This window comes from Camelus bactrianus, chromosome 12 (genome assembly GCF_048773025.1).
Source record: "Camelus bactrianus isolate YW-2024 breed Bactrian camel chromosome 12, ASM4877302v1, whole genome shotgun sequence".
Classification (NCBI taxonomy): Eukaryota; Metazoa; Chordata; class Mammalia; order Artiodactyla; family Camelidae; genus Camelus; species Camelus bactrianus.
In genome coordinates, this window is record NC_133550.1 from 56,622,277 (window position 1) to 56,641,188 (window position 18,912).

General features: G+C 39.8%; 1 protein-coding gene and 1 long non-coding RNA gene across 3 annotated transcripts in view; one reads left to right on the forward strand and one right to left on the reverse strand.

The window, feature by feature from the left end:
* PTPRR (protein tyrosine phosphatase receptor type R) overlaps nt 1-18,912 on the forward strand; it is a 228,504-nt gene that overhangs the window by 44,037 nt on the left and 165,555 nt on the right. The gene's annotated exons all lie outside the window — the stretch shown is intronic.
* LOC141579518 (uncharacterized) lies at nt 11,391-18,333 on the reverse strand. Its single transcript, XR_012511056.1, has 3 exons — nt 18,201-18,333; nt 15,807-15,890; nt 11,391-12,356 (listed from the first exon to the last, which is right to left on the reverse strand). It is a non-coding gene; the product is annotated as an uncharacterized LOC141579518 (long non-coding RNA).

Here is an 18,912-nt window from a genome sequence, read left to right on the forward strand (position 1 = left end):
TGGCCTTGTGTCCTCTGTGTCTTTTTCCAGAAGACATCCTAGTGTCCACTATGTCTTTTTCTAGAAACTGTCCCACTGTGGATTTTATGAAAGGGAAGATCTGTGAAGCTATGAAAGGGAAGAGTCCGAACATAAACCACGAAGTTCAAAAAAGCAATGACTTGGATTGGACAGTAACAAAAGGTTTTCAGAATGAAGCAGAAAAAAAGAGAATGATTATTTCAGTAGCAGGAAAGGCAAAAAATAATGAGTTGAGATTAACCAGAATGTTTCTTGAGCACTTGCTTTGTGGTTATCCCCATAACAGGTGGTTGAAGAAGGGCAGAATCTGTCCCTTTGCCACTAAAATGATAAATCATTCGGGAGAGAAGACTTGCATACAAATCCATGCTCGCCCAACGCCAGGGTCCTGGTGTAGTGAGTTTCAGATTCACGCTCAGTTGATAAAGTTGCTTCCTATTTCTCAGAAAAATATTAAGGTCATCACAAAGGAACTCACTGTACTTCCTGTCCTGTTGCTCAGACCTATAAATGTCCCTAGACCTGTCTGTCTCTTTTTTTTTTCCCTTTCCCCAAGCCTCAGAGGAAAGATCACGCTCCTGTCCAAAGTAAACCCTGTAGCCTGGAACTCATGCCCTTCCACTTTTCAGGAATCTGTTCCATCAGTTACAACCCACCCCCTAGAATCTTCAATCACCCCCTTCACTAACATTTTTCTCTCAGCATATGTTTATACATATGCTATACTATAAAACAAAATACAACAATGATAATATTAACAATAAAAAATTTCTCCCTTGATTGACCCTATGTCAGTTGATGTCAGCCCTGAATACGTATTAAATCCTCTGGGATCTCTGAAAAATACACTGACACCCAGGGACCAATTCAGGTCAAGGGAAACACAGTCTTTGAGAAGTGCAGCCCAAGTATTGGTATTTTAAAACACTATTCTGCTGATTTTAACGCACAACCAGAGTTGAAAAACATTGGTCTACATGATCCTGTATCTCACTGTCTTCTCCCCTCAACATTCAATCTTCTGTAACTCTTTATTTCCATTAAATTTTGAAGAATTTATAAACATAACACCCATTAGAGAGTAAAGACATTCTTAGGTGATGGAATTGGAAGCAGTTGATGAAAACTAGACAACTGGTGCTTAAGCTATTGGTGCCATTTATTGAAATAAGAGATACTGGAAGAAAATCAGGTATGTAGGGAAAAAAATCAACAGGAAAGCTTTAGATGTGTTGATGCCTATAAAGCATATATCTGGAAATATAGACAGTTACCAGTATTCAGTTGGCCACATAGAGCTAAGGCTCCTATCCATGCACAAAAATTAATCTAGGGAGTCATTAACATACAGTGGTAATTAGAGCTTAGGAGTGGATCACTTCACCCCAAAGAGAGAGCAGACAAGAGAATCTTTAGGCCACAGGGGTTTCATTTGATTGTTTACAGATGTATTATCCAACATTAAAACCATGCATATTCCACAGTTAGCTCAGGGCGACAGAGAAAGGTAAGTCACAAATAGCACTGAGGCTGTGACAGGGAGGCGGGAGGGGAACCAGGAGGGAGTGTTGTCATGGAAGCCAAAGCAAAGGAGCAAGTAAGTGACAAGAGGGTCAGTGCACACTTCTGTATTTCTTGGGTTCATGACCTGAAGATCATTGGTGACCTTCGAGAGAATTGAGAAGTGGGATGTAAAGAAATTAAGACGTGACTGTAGATGCCTGTCCAGAAGTCTAGAGTTAAAGAGAAGAGGTGTTGGCATCTATAGGAACATAGACTCCCTAAAGGGTCGATGGTGTCCCTTTTAAGTTTGAAGAGGCTCAGATGTCCGGACTCAGGGCAGGCTGCCTCAGAATCGGCCAAAGTATCACATTGATAAATATGAATTAGAATTGCTTAAGAAGAACACTCTGACCCACCTCTTGTCCCCCTGGAAGTGGGAAATAAATCTCCTGTGTGACTCTCCAGGAGGGAGAGAGACATCCTTATCACCAGAGGTCCGGAAGGCTGTGTAAACAAACTCTGCTAGATTCTTCACTAATTAGTACCCAAGCCTCTGTTTCTTTGTCTTGCCAGGTTCTCACAAATGTGTTGTTTGTCTTAAAGGTATAAAAGCTGCCTGCATTAGCCATTTCTGTGGGTCTCATGTTTCTACATACGAAACTAAAATGTGATCTTCTCCTAGTAATCTGTCTTGGGGCAATTCAATTACGAGACTAGCCAGAAGAACCTAGAAGGGTAGAAGAAATTTTTTCCTTCCAGCAATGTTCTAATACATGGCAGAAAGCATCCAGGAGAGAGGAAGAGATTAAAACTGGGTTGAGGGAAATGGGCTTGAGCAGTGGTTCCAAGAAGCCAGAGCTCTTGGGCAGAGATTTTGTTCGTCCATCAAAGAAAGGACATCATTTTGAGTAGAATCATTACAAAAGATGAAGAAGAGCCCGAAATGGATGATGAGACACCAGTGTGTGTGATGGTGGGACTCCAGATTTTAGATTCCACATATGAGCGATATCACATGGCATTTTTCTTTCTCTTTCTGGCTTACTTCACATAGAATGATGAGCTCTAGGTCCATCCATGTTGCTGCAAATGGCATTCTTTTATTCTTTTTTATGGCTGAGTAGTATTCAATTGTATAGATATATCCGGAGGGAATTCGAGAAGATACATGCACCCCAGTGTTCATAGCAGCGCTATATGCAATAGCCAAGACATGGAAGCAACCTAAATGTCCATCGACAGGTGACTGGATAAATGCCATTAACTTCTGACTCATATTGGTTTCTCTTCTTTTGCCCCTGGGGCTGACTTGTATCTGGCAGTCTGTTGTGGAGAAACAGTATAATTGAGTTCCATTCTTGCTTTCTGGGTTTTGCATAGATTTTTTTTCCTGTCTCTCTGAGTTAAATCTTGTCACCCTAATTAGGCTTTTGTGTGTTCCCAAACTCCTATCACAGGTTCGTAGACAATTTCACAAGTGGCCAATCATGTTCGTTGTGTATAGATTTCAAAAATTTCACCAGCTTGTCTTTGGAACACTTTCTTATTCTCCCACCACTGCCAAGATCCTCCTCCTCAATGTGTTAACAGAATATTTTATGCTTCCTGGCTTATTCTATGCAAGGTAAAATAATTACTAAATAGTGTATATTCTGTTTTATAGTCTCAAAGCCAAGCATCTTGAGAGTCTCACCTCACTTTCTCAGTTTCCATTAATCCACACGGCGTAGCTCCACCTTCACTACTTTAATGAAACAGTCTCATAAAGGTCTCCATCACCTGATGGACCAAGCCAATAATTGTTCGTTTCTGTATAACTGGAAATTTTGATACTGTTGACTTTTCTCTTCATGACACTCTCTCCTCCTGATTTTTTCCACCATTTCTCTGTCTGCCTATTCTTTCTCAGCCTTCCAATCACCCTTTAAATGCCTGGGTTCCCCACGAGTCTATCTCAGTCCTTTGCTTTTACTCTGTGTATCCTCTCTAGTCAGTATCATTCTCACTCAAGATACCAAATACCCATTTGCTAATAACTTTCTGAATGTACGTCTTCAGACCAGATTCCTCTCTGCAGCTCCAGAACTAACCACCATTAACGGTCATTTGGTCATTCAACCTCTTCATAGATAATCTCCAGTCAGGTGTTAGACAGATGACTTAAATTTAGTCATTCTAAAATGAAGTCCCACATACTTAACCGTATCTTCCTAATCTTATTCCCCGTAAATACATGCACCCAGATGCCCAAAACATAACTGTAGAATGACACTAGATTTATTCCCTCTGTCTCTGTCTCTCTGTCTCTCTTTCTCTCCCTCTTCCCAACCCCAGCCCCACCTCACTTACTGAGTCAAAGCGAACACCAGCTCTGCATAATTCTAATCCATATATATACCCTTTGCCATCCCAACTGCAATTATAATGATTAGGGACTTACAGTTTCCTTCCTTGTTTAGAGTCGTGGCCTTCAAAGTGGCATTCCTGACTCCAGGAATGATCGCCGTTATCTCTGAAGTGGTTATTCTTACAGGCAAATCTGTTCCTATTACTCAAAGTCCTCAGTAGTTCACTGTCAAATACTGCTAACCATACTGTACGTAGCCCTTCCCCGTCTTGGCCTTGAAAACACGCCCAATTCCATTCTAACTCTCCCCTATGTTCTCTATACTCTTCTTTGAACTGAACTACTTACTTAGGAGACTTCGCCACGCTCACTCTCCCTGCCCTGGCGCATGTGCATCTGTCTCTGTCACCCTGGAAAACACCCGTTCCTCCTTCACATCCCAGGAGGATGAGACGTCCCTCCTCAATGCTCCTGTTAGTTCTCTCCTACAGCCATTACCATTGTCCCGAAACTGTTGGCAAGTCTGTCTCCCCACCATACATGTCACTAATTGGATATGAAGGCTCTATGTTTTAACCAGTATATTCCCAGAGCCTGGGCATTTATATGTCTGATGAGATTTGTGTCTCAGTGAGCCCCTGCATGAGAATGAGTTCGAAGAATTGAGTCCTGAAAATAATAATTTTTTTTGTTAGCATATTCTTCCTAAGTTGTTTTAACATAGGTGACTGAAGAGATAAAGGAGAAAAAAAAATAATTGGGGAGTAAAAAGTGCTTTGGGCTGTGGCTGAAAATTTTCCTCTATTTACAAAAATGCACAGATTTCATTCTGTGAACAAGCAACTTCGGAAGATTAACTGCCTGTGATAGTTTCAATTGTATCAAACGATCCCAGTTTGAATAGGACATGGAGGGGGGGGTCTTAAAAGAACTGTTATATGAAGGTTTTCCTTTGCAGTGCTTTGTCTTTGTTTCCATGAAATTTGGCCTGAAGCCCTTAAAAAAAAAACAGCCTATATCCACACAGTACTTAACAGTTGCCAAACCCATCTTCACACCCTGATTTCATTCCATATTCAAAGTCTCTCCTTGAAGTAGTCACACAGGAATGATCATCTTTTTATATGGAGCATAAGCTCTCAGAGGCTACGGGGCTTGCCTAAGGCTGATAGCTGGAATGCACTGGAGCTGGACTTTTGGATGCCAAACGCACATTCCTTCTCTCCATCCTCGCTGCCTTCTTGGTGGTTTCTGTCTGCAGGGCTGTTAGTCACTCCCCAGCACAGCTCACATTCCTGCATTGTTTCTCATGGCCCCAAGGTTACTGGTCACTGTCAAGACCATGGAAGTTATAGGAGTTCCCCTCATTTCGCAAGTGCTTTTCCTCAACCCTCTCCCAGCCGCCCCGGTTCAGGCTGGAGCTGCCAGCTCTGGTTAGCGACACCAGCAAACCCTTTCAGTGACCTTACATAATGATTATTGCCCTTGGATTGGTGTCTAAACTTCTAGTCTTGCATTTGATGGTTTTATGGTTCCATCTTCCTGGATGTAAAACAACCATCACAACAATTTTTTCTTTAAATGATAAACTGAAATTCTTTAATTCTGCAGAGAGCTAGAATATTTATTGTACCATTCATGGAAGAATTTCTTAGCCCACATTTCTCTACACAAGGCTAAATTCAGCAGTGGGTGTGTTTTGTTTGGATTTCACAGTGCTTTAAAAAGCAGTTCAAATTTGGGAGATTTTAGGCAGAATATGTACTCTCCAGTTTTCCCTAGACCCCATCCTAGAGTCACTTATTTTACATTTCTGGCCTCAGAAGAAGTCTGAGTTTGCAACTCCTGTTTGCGTTAATATACCAAGTTAACATACAGCTTATATTTATTTAACGCCATGCATATACCAAGCACTGTTTTCAACATCTTAACAACTATTAGCTCATTTAATTCTCTTAACAAGTAGATAACTCTCAGTAGTAGGTACTACCTCATCAATCTCCTTTTAATTTTTTTTTTGAGGTAATTAGGTTTATTTATTTGTTTAGAGCAGGTCCTGGGGATTGAACCCAGGACCTCATGCATGCTAAGCATGCACTCTCACACTTGAGCTGTACCCTCCCCACCATCCTCCTTTTACAGATAAGAAACAGAAGCACGAAGGGTAAAGTAAGTTGCCAGGCCACGTAGTTATTTAGTGGCTGAGCTGAAACCCAGACCAGGCAGTCTGGATCCAGAGTGAGGCTCTACACTCCAGTGCCCATACAGAGTGTCAGCTTCCGTGTGATTCATAAACGGAGACAGAAAGCAAATCACTGGTCAGCAGTTCTTCTCCAAGAAGCGTGAGCTGGGGAGCCTTTGTATAAATGAACTGAGAGTGCCTCGTCTGCATCTGCAGCAGTGAGCATGCGCCTCGGCGGACACGGAAGACTTGGGGTCTGATGAAGATGTGTCTATGACTTTAGTCAAAAAGAGCGAAAGGGCACATGGCATAGAGTGGACCCATGAAGTCTGAATGTGCTGCTCTGATTTTGTATAAATGTGCATTACTAGATTACGTTGGGGGAAGCAGCTGGCTTTGCCCTGCATTTTCCTTCTTAGCAGTTCCACCCATTTCTCTGCGAGTCCTTGGTACCACTCAGTGCCAGACAGTGTTTGAGTGTGATTCCCAAGGAAGCCTTACCAGTCAAGCTGGGGAATTGTATGTAATCGTGGCAAGGGACAGGGAAACGGTGTATGGCTTGAAATAACGATCACTTCTCACCTGTATGCAGGTTTAGAATGGAAGAGAGGGGAAACGATTCAGATGTCTCTAAGTTTTAAGATTTGAGAGAAAACTACTCCAACTCTGATCGTGATGATGGTGACATTTTAGCTGCTGGAATTTCAGAGGCTTGTAGTTGACTCAATCGGATAGATACAGAGATACAGAAATAGAGATTTACAGATGTACCTCTTTCTGAAACACAGAAAGTGCAGGGTAGAGACCCTCCTAAACTTGGACTTCCACGCTCCTTCTCTTTCCCACTTGTTGGTCTATTTTAAGTTTTTTCATAAGCTTATGTGACCAATATTTTTCATTTTTGGTTAGGGCATTGCTGGCTGACTTGACTTGGGTCCTCTAGCGAGCCTGGGACCCCAGAACTGTCATGCCGAGGCAAAAATACTGAAACCAGAGATAGGATGGAGAGCTTCCTACTTTTCATCTTCTTAGCTGTGTGACCTCGTGCACATTTGTAAACAGAAGATGCAGTGGCTAGGTGCTGGCTTCTGCAGTTGGATTGCTGAGGTCTGAATCCTGTTTCTCTACTACCAACCATGTGGTGTGAGTAGCTTATTTAATCATTGGATGTTTCAGCCATGAGGCCGAGAATTATAGGAGACCCTTCTTCATAAGGTGGATGTGAGCATTGAGTGAGTTAATATACGAAAAGTCCTTCGCACGGTGGTTGCAGGTAGTAAGCAGAAGTAATTGTTACTATCATTATTAATAATCATTTTTGTGTTTCTGTTCCTCCTTTATAAAATGGAAGTTATAACACGTCCTCAGAAGGTGTGAAGGCACTGGGCTGTGGAACGGTCATCATAATTATTATCAGGTACATCGAGTAGAGGTTTGCTAAGGTAGTATCCCGTGAGGACGGAACTTCTTTGAAAAGCCCTGAGATCCTACCGATAAATCATAAAGCATGTACTCCCAGCCCAGCATCTGACAACAGCTCCTTGCCTGCCTCTCTCATCTTGTAAAACATAATATCAGAAAATTGAAGCATATGAGGTGGAAGGAAATTTAAAGCCCTAACTTCAATATGGGCTTTGTATGAACAAGGGCACAGAAGCCCAGAAAGATAAGGTAGTTTGCAGTGTCACATGGCTAGTTTGTTACAAAGCTGATTCCTGAATTCAATTACTTGGACTCAGTCTAGTATCTCTTCCACTATACCCCGCTAATGCTGTCTCTTCTAAGTTCTCCCAATCTGTTTGGTGCCTCCTCTGGGGCTGAATTAAATTCCATGAAGGGGGTTAGCTTAACATCAGTACAGAATCAGCCTCTCCTGAGTAGGTCCCCAGTTTCTCCCTGATGAGTGCTGAGTATTTCTGATAATGATCAGCGTATAAAAAGAAACAACACAGTATTAACCAGGAAAACAATATGCTAGCGATGTGATGTTATGGTCACAGTTAATTGTGCTATTTTTAAATATACTTTTAATTCCAGATTTCTCTTAGGTATTTTTTCTTTCTGTAATTGATAATGTCTTGTTTGTTTTTTTATGTCCTTCACATTATCACATAAAGCATACTGAGTTCACATTGGTTAACTTAATATTTGTTGAAAGAATAATTTGAATCATTGATTTGTCTTAAGTTTGGCAACTCATCTTGACACCTGATTCAATTTTTCAACCCCTTACATTTTTCTGAGTCTCGTATTCACCAGGTTGTTTGGATATTGATTTGAAAAACTTTTAAAGTATCCACACCCTCTTCGGCCCCCTTCCCCTTCACAGCCACATGCTCATACACTGTATGCCTTCCTTCTAGAGCATTCTGTCCTTCTTCAGAGGATTTAGAACAGCAGTTAACTTTTAAATCTAAACGTAAGTAGTATTCCCACAGCAATGATACTAAATGCTGATGATCAGACAAAAAATATTTGAAAAAATAATGACTAGAAATTGAAAAATAGAATTTTTAGGAAGAAAATGTGAATGCATACCAACATTTAATTCTCTCAAGTGACTTCTTTTTTCTTCTCTATTCTGCCTGTAATAATAAACTAGTGTTTCATCAATTCTAAGACATACTTTTTTTTTTTTTACATCTCAACATCTCTAACATTAAGATGCACCTCCAGTTTGATGGCATCTTGCATTTATAATGGGCCCCTTTTCTATCAGAACAACACAGAACACAGTAGGTTGTTCTGTAATGAGGATGTTCCCAGTGTGATAAACGACAACAGTAGCAAGATGGGTCGCAATTGTGTCCCTGTCATCTTATGAGTGCTTGATACATATTAACATCTTCAGTCCTCACAAATACCTCTACAAAGTGGATTCTCTGATCCCTCCTCTCTTCAGATTAGAGAAACAAGGGCAGATATACAGCTAAATAGATAAGGTCCCACATCTCATCAGTCACAGAGCTGGGACGTGAGCCCGGACTCCTTCCCAAGGCTGTACTCTTAACCTACCAACTACATTTTCCAGTTTTTTTCCACGTGAGACTTCGGGTGCTCTTCTGGTTTGAAACTCCTGGTTTGTCTTTTGCAATACTTCCCCATTTTCCATAAAATCATATTCATTTTCATTCCTACTGTTATTTGAAATTAATTAATCTGTGTGTGTGTGTCTGGGTGTTTTACCAGAGGGTCATTATTAGAGTCAGGATAAATGTGGTTGTTAAAAGAACTCCTGGACCAGAAACTACCCGGGTTCAAATACTGGCCTGGCCACTTACCAGCCCTCTTTCTTTGGGCAAATTACCTAACCTCAGTCTCCTTGTTTAAAAAATAAGTATTTAGTGGGGAGGGTATAGCTCAGCAATAGAGCACATGCTTAGCAAGCGTGAGGTCCTGGGTTCAATCCCCAGTACCTCCATTAAAAAGATAAATAAACAAATAAACCTAATTACCTCCCCCCCAAAAAATTTAAAAAGTAATTAAAAAATAAACTGTAATAAAAAATAAGTATTTAATACTTTTAGAAATTCTACTTGATAAGGTTATTTTGAGTATTAAGTCAAATAGCTTATGTATAAAGTATTTAGAATAATGCCTGAATATAATGAATGCCCAGAAGATGTTAGCTATCCTTTATGAAGTCATAGTATATGGGGCTGAGGTAAAAGGTAAGGGAATGAGGTCAAAAATGTCAGGAAGAAACACTCAGAAAAGTTAGCAATTTACTAACTCATTTGTATATTCAACAGAATACACATGAGGTTGTATTTTGTCCAAAGCAACCTAGGGGTGGTATCTTACTTCTTACAACTAAAGGTCTAGAGGAGGAAGACGCCTTGCAAAATGCCTTTGTGTTCAGCACAGGGCCTGGCACTGAATGAGTGAATGAATGAATGAAGGAATGAATAAGAGGGAGAAATACACCAATTCTTATTCCCCAAAAGAGTAGAGAGGTACAGACCGAGCTCTGAGTGCTCAAAGAAGGCTGAAATCACTTCCAGCTAAGATGGATTTGAAGCGATGCACTCACCAAATATTTGTGTCTACGTTGTATTCTGGACACAGAGAATAAAACGTCAGCCCTGCCTTCCTAAGTGATGCTTCTACAACTTGCTTATTTAGGTACAGAAATTAATGATGAGGAAACACCACTAAGGGGTCAGTCATTTTAGTTAATAGAGTTGGATTCATCTTATTTAATCCGGGAAGCTGCCTCTCAGTTGCTGCTGTATTGCTTCCTTGAACTGATACAAAACTACCTTATCTCCACAGAGAAATGTATCACTTTATTTACATACTTGAATTAACTTCAAGTTAATGACAGCGAAAAACTCAAATGAATATTTCAGTAAAGACAAATGAAACAGTTGCATCTAATAGTTTAAGCAACTGGGTATTTTCTTCGTTTGTTTGCCATTTCTTCTGCTCAACAATTAAGCTTAAAAAACAGGTCTTAATTGGTAGCCAAGAAGGTCACATGCATGTCTTTTGCAAGAACAAGCAATTTCATCCTCAAAGAACCTAATTTGAACTGATGAAAGAAAAAGGACTAAAAAAGCATTCATTCAATAAACATTAAAGAACTAGATGAAACAATTATCTTACCCAAATCACCTGATCATGAATAATTATGGCTACTTGTCAACTATATATTTATCTAGATAGATTGATTAACTTTTTTTCCATGGGAAAAAAATCAACGGGCATGTCGAAAAACACTTAAAATATGCAGATGGAAGCAGAACTCCTTTTCTTTTGCTTATTCCATCCACCAGGTGTCCCTCTTCTCAAACATGGTGATGTGTTACTACACAAATAAGTGTCATGCTGTGTTAATGAAAGTAACGTAGTTGAGTTGAATAAAATCCACGGACCATCCCGAAGGCTTAGTTTGGCAACTGCAAAATGGCAAAACCTTAGCAGCTAAGTCTAAACACTCTGGACTGGGATGCCCTCCACACCATCATTACTAAGAAGCTATCTGGACTATCCTTAAGAATTTACTTCAATGGGAAGGCTATTCCTGTCTGAAGCAGCCTAACTCTGGTCAGCTCTGCCTATGGGGAAATTCTTTCTTACTTTGATTAGAAATTTTGCTCTTATACCTATCACCCACTGTTTGAATTTCTACCTTTGGAAATTATGTGAATCATAACTAATACGTTTGTTCTAAATAATAGTCACCCAAATAATTCAGTAGCTCCTAAGTACCATCTACGTATTCTTTTCTCCAGCCTAAATATGTTGTGTCCCCAAAGGTCACTGAAGAGTCAGCTGTTTAGAATTATGGGTCTATTTTCATATAAACACAAAATTATAAATGGTGAATAGGGTTATGGGCTAGATCACAAAATGTGACTTAGCTTATATCAAGATGAAATAGTCAGAAATGACCCTTATTAAGTAAATACTTGTGAAATACCTAATTAAGGATTCCCAATAAAGGCTATTTAATTTGTTCATTTTATTTGATTGAATGGACAATACGCAGAAATTTATTAGAACGTTATTTTCCCAAATTCAAATCATACTTCTAAGCATCTATCACATATTCTGCCCTAGTGTTTTGGCGTAGCTGTAAGTAATCTGAATTGTAAATGATTATTTTACATTATTCAAAATCTGAGTAACTAAATAGCATTCAAAGTACATTTCCATTTTTACATTACCAGATAATTCTCTAATCTGATCATTACAATTTAATATCCATTAATCTTCATGAACACAGATGAGCATATAAATATCCAGAGGGAGTAGTACTGAGAAGGAAATTTGATCACAGAACCGGGTAATTATTGCAAATGGGGATTACTCAGCGCCAGAACAGCTGTCTACACAGTAAATCATTATGTTTTATTTTTAAGAGTTGTTTGATGGTTGGCTTAGGCCTGTACTGAGTCAACATTTGAACTCTGTTGATTTTAAAGGCATTCCTCCCATTATAGGTAATATGAGTGAGTGGGCATTTCTTGTAACTCATTGTCATGACCCTTATGACACATATACATTTAGGTCTGCGTAGTAATAGGTTATGGTCATGACCATATGAAATAGTGTTCTCTTCAGAATCTCAGTGAAAAGATGGAGTACTCCTAAATCAACTGACTGCAAATTATTTTCACTGAAAATCATTGTTTATGCAAATCAAGTAACACAAATTACACGCTCCAGCTATTTCTAAACTGTTCCTCACAAAAAATAGAACAAATGCTTAAAAATGAAAATCCAGCCAAGTTTCCCAGTTCTGCTGAGTCTTTCTGGGATCTCTGGGTGTCCATCCAGTCCTTAAAGCCACAGAGTCTGAAATTCAAAAATTCTCTGTCACTAAGCATTAGGGTTGTGGGAGGATTAGACCGAAAGCCCACTATTGACAAATCCCATTAGTTGGTCAGGCAGCAACAAGAAATGACTTATAATTTGGTTAAAATGGAGAGGAAGGGTATGGCTTGCCTGATCGGTACAGAATTTAATGTCACCAAGCCACACGGAAGGAGGTGGAGATGATTCAGTCACTGCCACTCATGTTATAGGATTTGAATTCATCAGTCATCTGAAATATCAGTGCCAATCAAACTCACCATATCACCATCTATACTAACTTTCGGAGAGGACGTGTTGGACCAAATGTTTTGGTTATGTTTGTGACTTGAGCATAACTTTAGTGCATTAATAGTAAATTTAATAAGGTGACAATTACTGAGCAGCTACTGTAAGCCACACAGGGTGCTAAGCATGTGTTGCATTGAATCTTCACAATATTCCCATGATACAGGCATCATACCAGCCTTACAGCTGCATTAACTGTAGCAGAGCAAGGTCTTTTGCCAAAGTTTTTGCACTTAACTCTGAAGTTCTCATGTCAGCTGTTTGTCTTCTGTGTCCTTCAAAGCAAGAAAGTTAGGCTTCCCCTCATGGGGTTTTACAATATGCCAAGCACTGGGTGTGAGAAATCCAGACAAATCAGTAACGACCTTCGTGCCAGGAGCTTACAGACAGAGAGGAGAGCAGGAGAGAACGCTCAAATGTTGCAGAGGGAATCACGGGGAGATTGAGGAGAGACGGATGCGCACTAATGCTTTCTTCTTGGCAACTAAATAACTTCTCCTTGAGATAAACAAGTGAATCTTAAGCATCAGCCTATGCCAAGAAATTGTACTCTGGGCTCCATTCTTTCTCAAGCCCTATATACTGAGGTACCAGTTCACCTCCCAGATGCTCACAAGCCACATTTTTACAGGTCTTTTTAATTTTTAATTTTTAGTTCTTTTGTTTGTTTTTTACACGTCTTTCTAAAAAGCTTCCTATTAGTTTTCCTTGCAGGTAACCTCGTAATCTAGTCTTTAAATAGTCTTAAAAGCCTTTTTCCGATCTCCAGCTGTTGAAAAGAAGTATCTTCTTTGTTCATTTCTTTCCATTTCTCCTAACCGTAACAACATGCCCTAAACGAACTAATTTCTGTTCTACTTTGTTATTTAGATTCTTCAAATATTTGGCAATTGTTAGCCTGTGTCCTTTAATTGTTTCTTTTTTGGGCTACATACACCACATTTCACTACCCTTGGAAATTTTTTCTCCATTATTAGTCTGTATTTATTTTTTAAGTTTTGAAAATTTTTTCTCTCCTCGTCACACTGCAGCACTAGGACCCGTGCTAATACCCTACGGCAGCTGGGTCATAAACCCAAACGCAGGGCACTTAGCGGCAGGGAGGCAGGATCATGAGCCTATTCTAGAAAAATCATGGAAAAGACAGCTCACCAGACAGTTCATCAGTGATGGTGACTCCGCAGAGCGAGATGCAGGAGTTAGGTGAATTGCTCTCTTTTCTTTCCAGACTTTCCATTTTTCTCTTAGCTTCCTAGGCGGCATTCACGTGGCCATTTTTAGAACTACTAAGCACAAAGGACAGTGCTGGATTTCCAGCCTTTCTTGGGCATTTTAAGCAATGAAGCCCTAGGATTCATGATGTGGTTGAGGTAGTTCTTAAAGGAACTAATAGACTTTATAGGTTAATGAAAAAGTGTATGCAGTTGCGGGTGTGTGTGTGTGTGTGTGTGTGTGTGTGTGTGTGTGTGTGAGATAAAGGTGATTAATTCAGGAAGAACACAGGAGTCATCCTAAAGGGATATAAAAAAAGCATTCTAAATGTTGCTGCTCTTCTAAATGTGACCTACTGTGATTCTGAATTTTCAGTCTTCTCTCTTAGATGAAGTAAATTTATATTAAGGGTCTGTCCAGTGCAATTCCTATGGTTCAATAGTCTTCCTTCCTTCCTTTCTCTCTTTTTCTTTTTTCTGTCTTTTCCTTCCTTCCTTCCTTCCATTTGTTTTTCTAACAGAGATAAGTGCTTCCAGTATTTTCTCTTGTTCTTATAGTGAACCTTGTATTGGCGGGGGTGGGGGGGATGGAATTTCCTGTGCACTTTTTCAACTCTCACCTTCCACTCAAATCTTCCTGGAAGAAGGAAGTGAGACCCCCGCCCCCAACCCTCCATGCCCCGCTTTCATGATTTTCAGAACATTAATGAGAACCCGAACCAACTGCCTTCACTTCACCTGTGCCCTTACTGCTCTTTCGTATTTTGTCCTCACTTTTTACCTCTTTGCCTTTGCTTACCCAGCTTCCGTCCACCTCGCTTCCCTGACTTCCCCAGTGTTCCCTCTGTACTGTCTGGTTCAGATCCGGGCTCCTTTTCAAAACTCTGATTCCAGTAGACCACAAAGTCTTCCCTATTTATGTTTTTTTATATATACTTAAAAATGTACCTGAGACTTTTATCTTCTATGTATTGATTATTGTTCCTTTTTATGTTATTATTGTGGTCTTGCCCTCAAGCAAATTCTGATTCCCTGAGAGCGTGCGACATGATTTACACTTCCCTGGTATTTTCCTGCCATACCTAGTACAATGCTACGCATAGATTGTACTTATAAACTGTACCGATTTTTTTTATTTTCCGTAAATATTTGTCCACTGGTTACTCTTTTCACAGTATCCAATTGAAGTGATTAGATTTAGAATTTTTGGAATGATAAATCTTAAAATCAATCAAAACTATCATATAAATCAAGTCCAAATATGGCATGAACCTTTTTATGTAATATCATCAAAATTGATCATTGGTTGATTCACTCTAATTTAGCTCAGTTGCAGGAGGGAAGCATAAAAATAATTTACCTTTCAGTCTTATTTTATTTCATTTAGTTTCAAATATATAACCTTAGACCACTTTTGCATAGGAATGCACTGATTAGAGGACCATGTTATCTTTTTGTAAAAACCATGCTCAAATTTTATCATATCTGATTTCTATTTTTGGTGTCTTTAAAAGGCACAGTATGAGTACAGAATCCTTCTAGGATTTTATAATTTTTCCTAGTCTAGTATAATTGTCTAGCCCAAACCTAGGCCTAATTCAACAGAAATTCTTTTTAGCAACATAACGTGTCCTGAATCTTTCAAAGTTTTCAACTTAGTTTTCATAGAAATAACAACAATCTGGTTATGGCACTCATATTAATCATCCTACATAAGTGTTCTTAAATTACAGCAATGACAATAGTAAGTGTAATTGGCATTAACAGGTTTGGAAACACATCCGCCTGACTTTTAGTGAGCAGACAGTGCGTTGGTGCAGAATCACACAGGCCTACTAGGAGCGAGCCCACTCATCTGCAGCACACAGCAGGCCTTGAGCTTTGCTCCTTGTGTTTCACAGAGCGATTGGGGGGTTCACTGGAGGGCACTTACCCTTGGAGAGATGTTTGAGAGCGTCTGTGACCGTCGCATATTCATATGGCCATTGTAGACATTGATGTTCACCTCCAGAGGGTCCTAGCACACAGTCAACACTCAATAAATAGTATCCATTCACATGTTTCATGAGAAAGTTGATTATTTGTAAACGTTTTAAGTCCACAGAGACATCTGTAGACTGTTTGGCTTGCAGCCTACATCTCTGGGTTAAGAGGAACCATCACCAGGGAGCATAAAGACGAACGGTCGGTAGAGAGTAAAGGTCCAGTTTGTTCCTTGTATTCACGGGTTCAACCATCAACACATTGTCTTTTTTTTTTTTTTTTTTAGTTAACTACTCTTTGCCAGCTTCTGCTCTCCATGTATCAAAGTCCATTACACAAAGGCAGACCATTGTCAGATTTTAGTACAAGTGTTTCTTTCTTTCTTTCTTTCTTTTTTTTTTCATTACATGGGTGATTTCTTTCAACTCCTGGAGTAAAGTATGTTTTCCAGACTTGAACAGAACAAGTTTCTTAAGATATGTAAGTAAAGTGTATATGCAAACCTTTTTTCTAGGATTAGCTCTGCTTCTTTAAATATACCAAAGGGAACAATAGAAATTATAAGGCAGAAGAACTAGAAGATTTTAAGGGATAGCTGTAAATATCACGCTGTGGAAGGCTCGGTAAAGCTGGTCTACACCAGATCTCCGGAATCTGTGAGTGGTACCTTGTTTAGATAAGAGGTCTTTTCAGATGTGGTTAAGGTAAGGGTCTTGACTTGAGGAGATAATCCTGGACTATCCTGATACACCCTAAATCCAGTGACAAGGGTCCTTATAGAAGACAGAGGGTAGATTTGAGACAGACAGAAGAGAAGACAGACAGAAGAGAAGAAGGCAGTGTGACCACAGAGACAAAGGTCAGAGTGATGTGGCACAAGGCAGGGGCTGCATACAGCCTCCAGAATCTGGAAGAGGCGAAGAACAGATCCGGCCATAGCGCTTTGGGAGGAGTACAGCCAGGCCAAAAGGTCAGAGTGATGTGGCACAAGGCAGGGGCTGCATACAGCCTCCAGAAGCTGGAAGAGGCGAAGAACAGATCTGGCCATAGCGCTTTGGGGGGAGTGCAGCCAGGCCAGCAGCTTAATTTCAGACTTCTGGCCTCCAAAACCACGTGAGAGTGAATCTCTGTTGTTTTAAGCCACCAAGTTTGTGGCCCCTTGTTACAACAGCCACAGGAAACTAATATGCGTGCCATAAGTAAGTCCAGTCAGCATGTGTCCTTAAACCCTATAGTGGGGACAACCCAAGAGTAAATAGACCCTTAGCTCTTCATTAGACAAAGATTTCCAGAAGAACAGTATTGGAGCAACTCAGTGATTTTATGGATCTGGTTGTGCTCATTATAATCTGTTGTGTTGCTTTTAGAGAATTATGGGGGGAAGGTGAAATATATTCATATTGAAAAGCAAAATTCACAAGTCATACATAAAAAGTGGTAGCAGTTGGTTACAAATACACATCAATGAAAAATTAGTCAGTCTATCTAAGAAAGAAGTGGAAATTTTTATTCAAGCCGAATTTGACAATTATAACCCGGGAAGAGCATCTCAGAAAGCAATGAGAACTGTTCCACCTGTTAGAAATCAAGGCACAGTTATGTAAGGTTTTTGAGACAGAGGACCTTACATTAAGTGATGTTTTATTGACAGTTTACGTAATCCAGATCTCAGCGCCATGTGGCCCCTTACGAGATCGAGAAGGGATGTTATTGTTAAGAGGATGTCTTGTTGGTGCTGGGAGAATGGTGCTCTTCATGGTTGAGTAGGTATTTCTGCCGATTGAGAGACTTGGTCGATGCATAACAGAGATACACAGTAGAGGGGAGAGAGACGGCCAAAGGGCAGAGAAAGTTTGTATGTTTAAACTTCTCTTGTCTTGCCGTAAGATACGAATTTTATTTCATATACAGTATATTTTCATTTCCGTAGGAATTGTTTTATTGGGCTTTTAAAGAGGCAATAGGGTTCCAAATCCCTTTCAGGGAAAATACTAACATTGTGCTTAAAAACTTATAAAATTAAATTTGAAGATATGCGAGCAGAGCGCTGATAAAGGTTTGGCAATACTGATACTAACAGAGCTCCATGGGGATATTAACAGAAAGACTCAGCCACAGAGTGTTAATAAGTTGTTTTATTAGTACTGAGTGCTTATACATATACTTTCATTAATAAAATGTTAATTGGATTTTGAATTTATAGTGAAAACTACTATGGTGAGCAAGTAAATGATTACATAATAATACCTGGTATCGGAAATCTCTATTAAATTGAGGGGAAAGTTGCCTTTACTTTTATTCAGCTTAAATAAAACATTTGGAATATGTTTTAAAAAAAACTTACCGTGCTGTGTAAAATCAGAACTGATGTACACTTTCAATCCTGACGTTATTTTCAATAGACTCCCAATTTCATGACAATGGTTTTCTTACTTCACCCAACCTTGAGCGTCTCATATTGTGCAGTTATGTCCTAGTTTTCAGCTGTTTCCTGTGGACTCTGGTACTCAGAGTCAGGGAGTCAAGTTGCAAGACTGAAGTCGTAGAGACACTAATCATTTTTGGAAGGTCACCCAAGTCAGGGTTGAAAGACTCAGCCAAGGAGTGACAGCCAGTTTGTGAAGCAAATGGAGATACATAAGAAATATGCAAAACTATGAGATACCTCTATAGGAAGTTAAATGACCCATACCGTATTAATAAGCTTGGAATTAGATCTCCTTGGCATGTGCCATACTGAGGCACTGTATCCTACTCTCTGCTGATTCACGGGTGGTTCAGGTCCAGGCTGGCTCCAGCTGTTTATCTGTCGTGTGGTATCTGGGTGGTAGAGTGGAGTCCGAGTCCCATGACAGTTGAGCTGGAATGGAATTTTCACTGCATAGCTCTTCCGGGGCAGAGAAAAGGCTCAGTGCAGGAATTCCTCTAGGACCAACCAAAGAAGGCTGAGAGTTACTGAGAGCACAAAAGAACTTGATTGCAGGGGTCTCTTATCTCTGAGGTAAAGCTGGTTTAAAAAAAATCAAAGCTGTAAAAACTCAAGACAGACAGGAAGA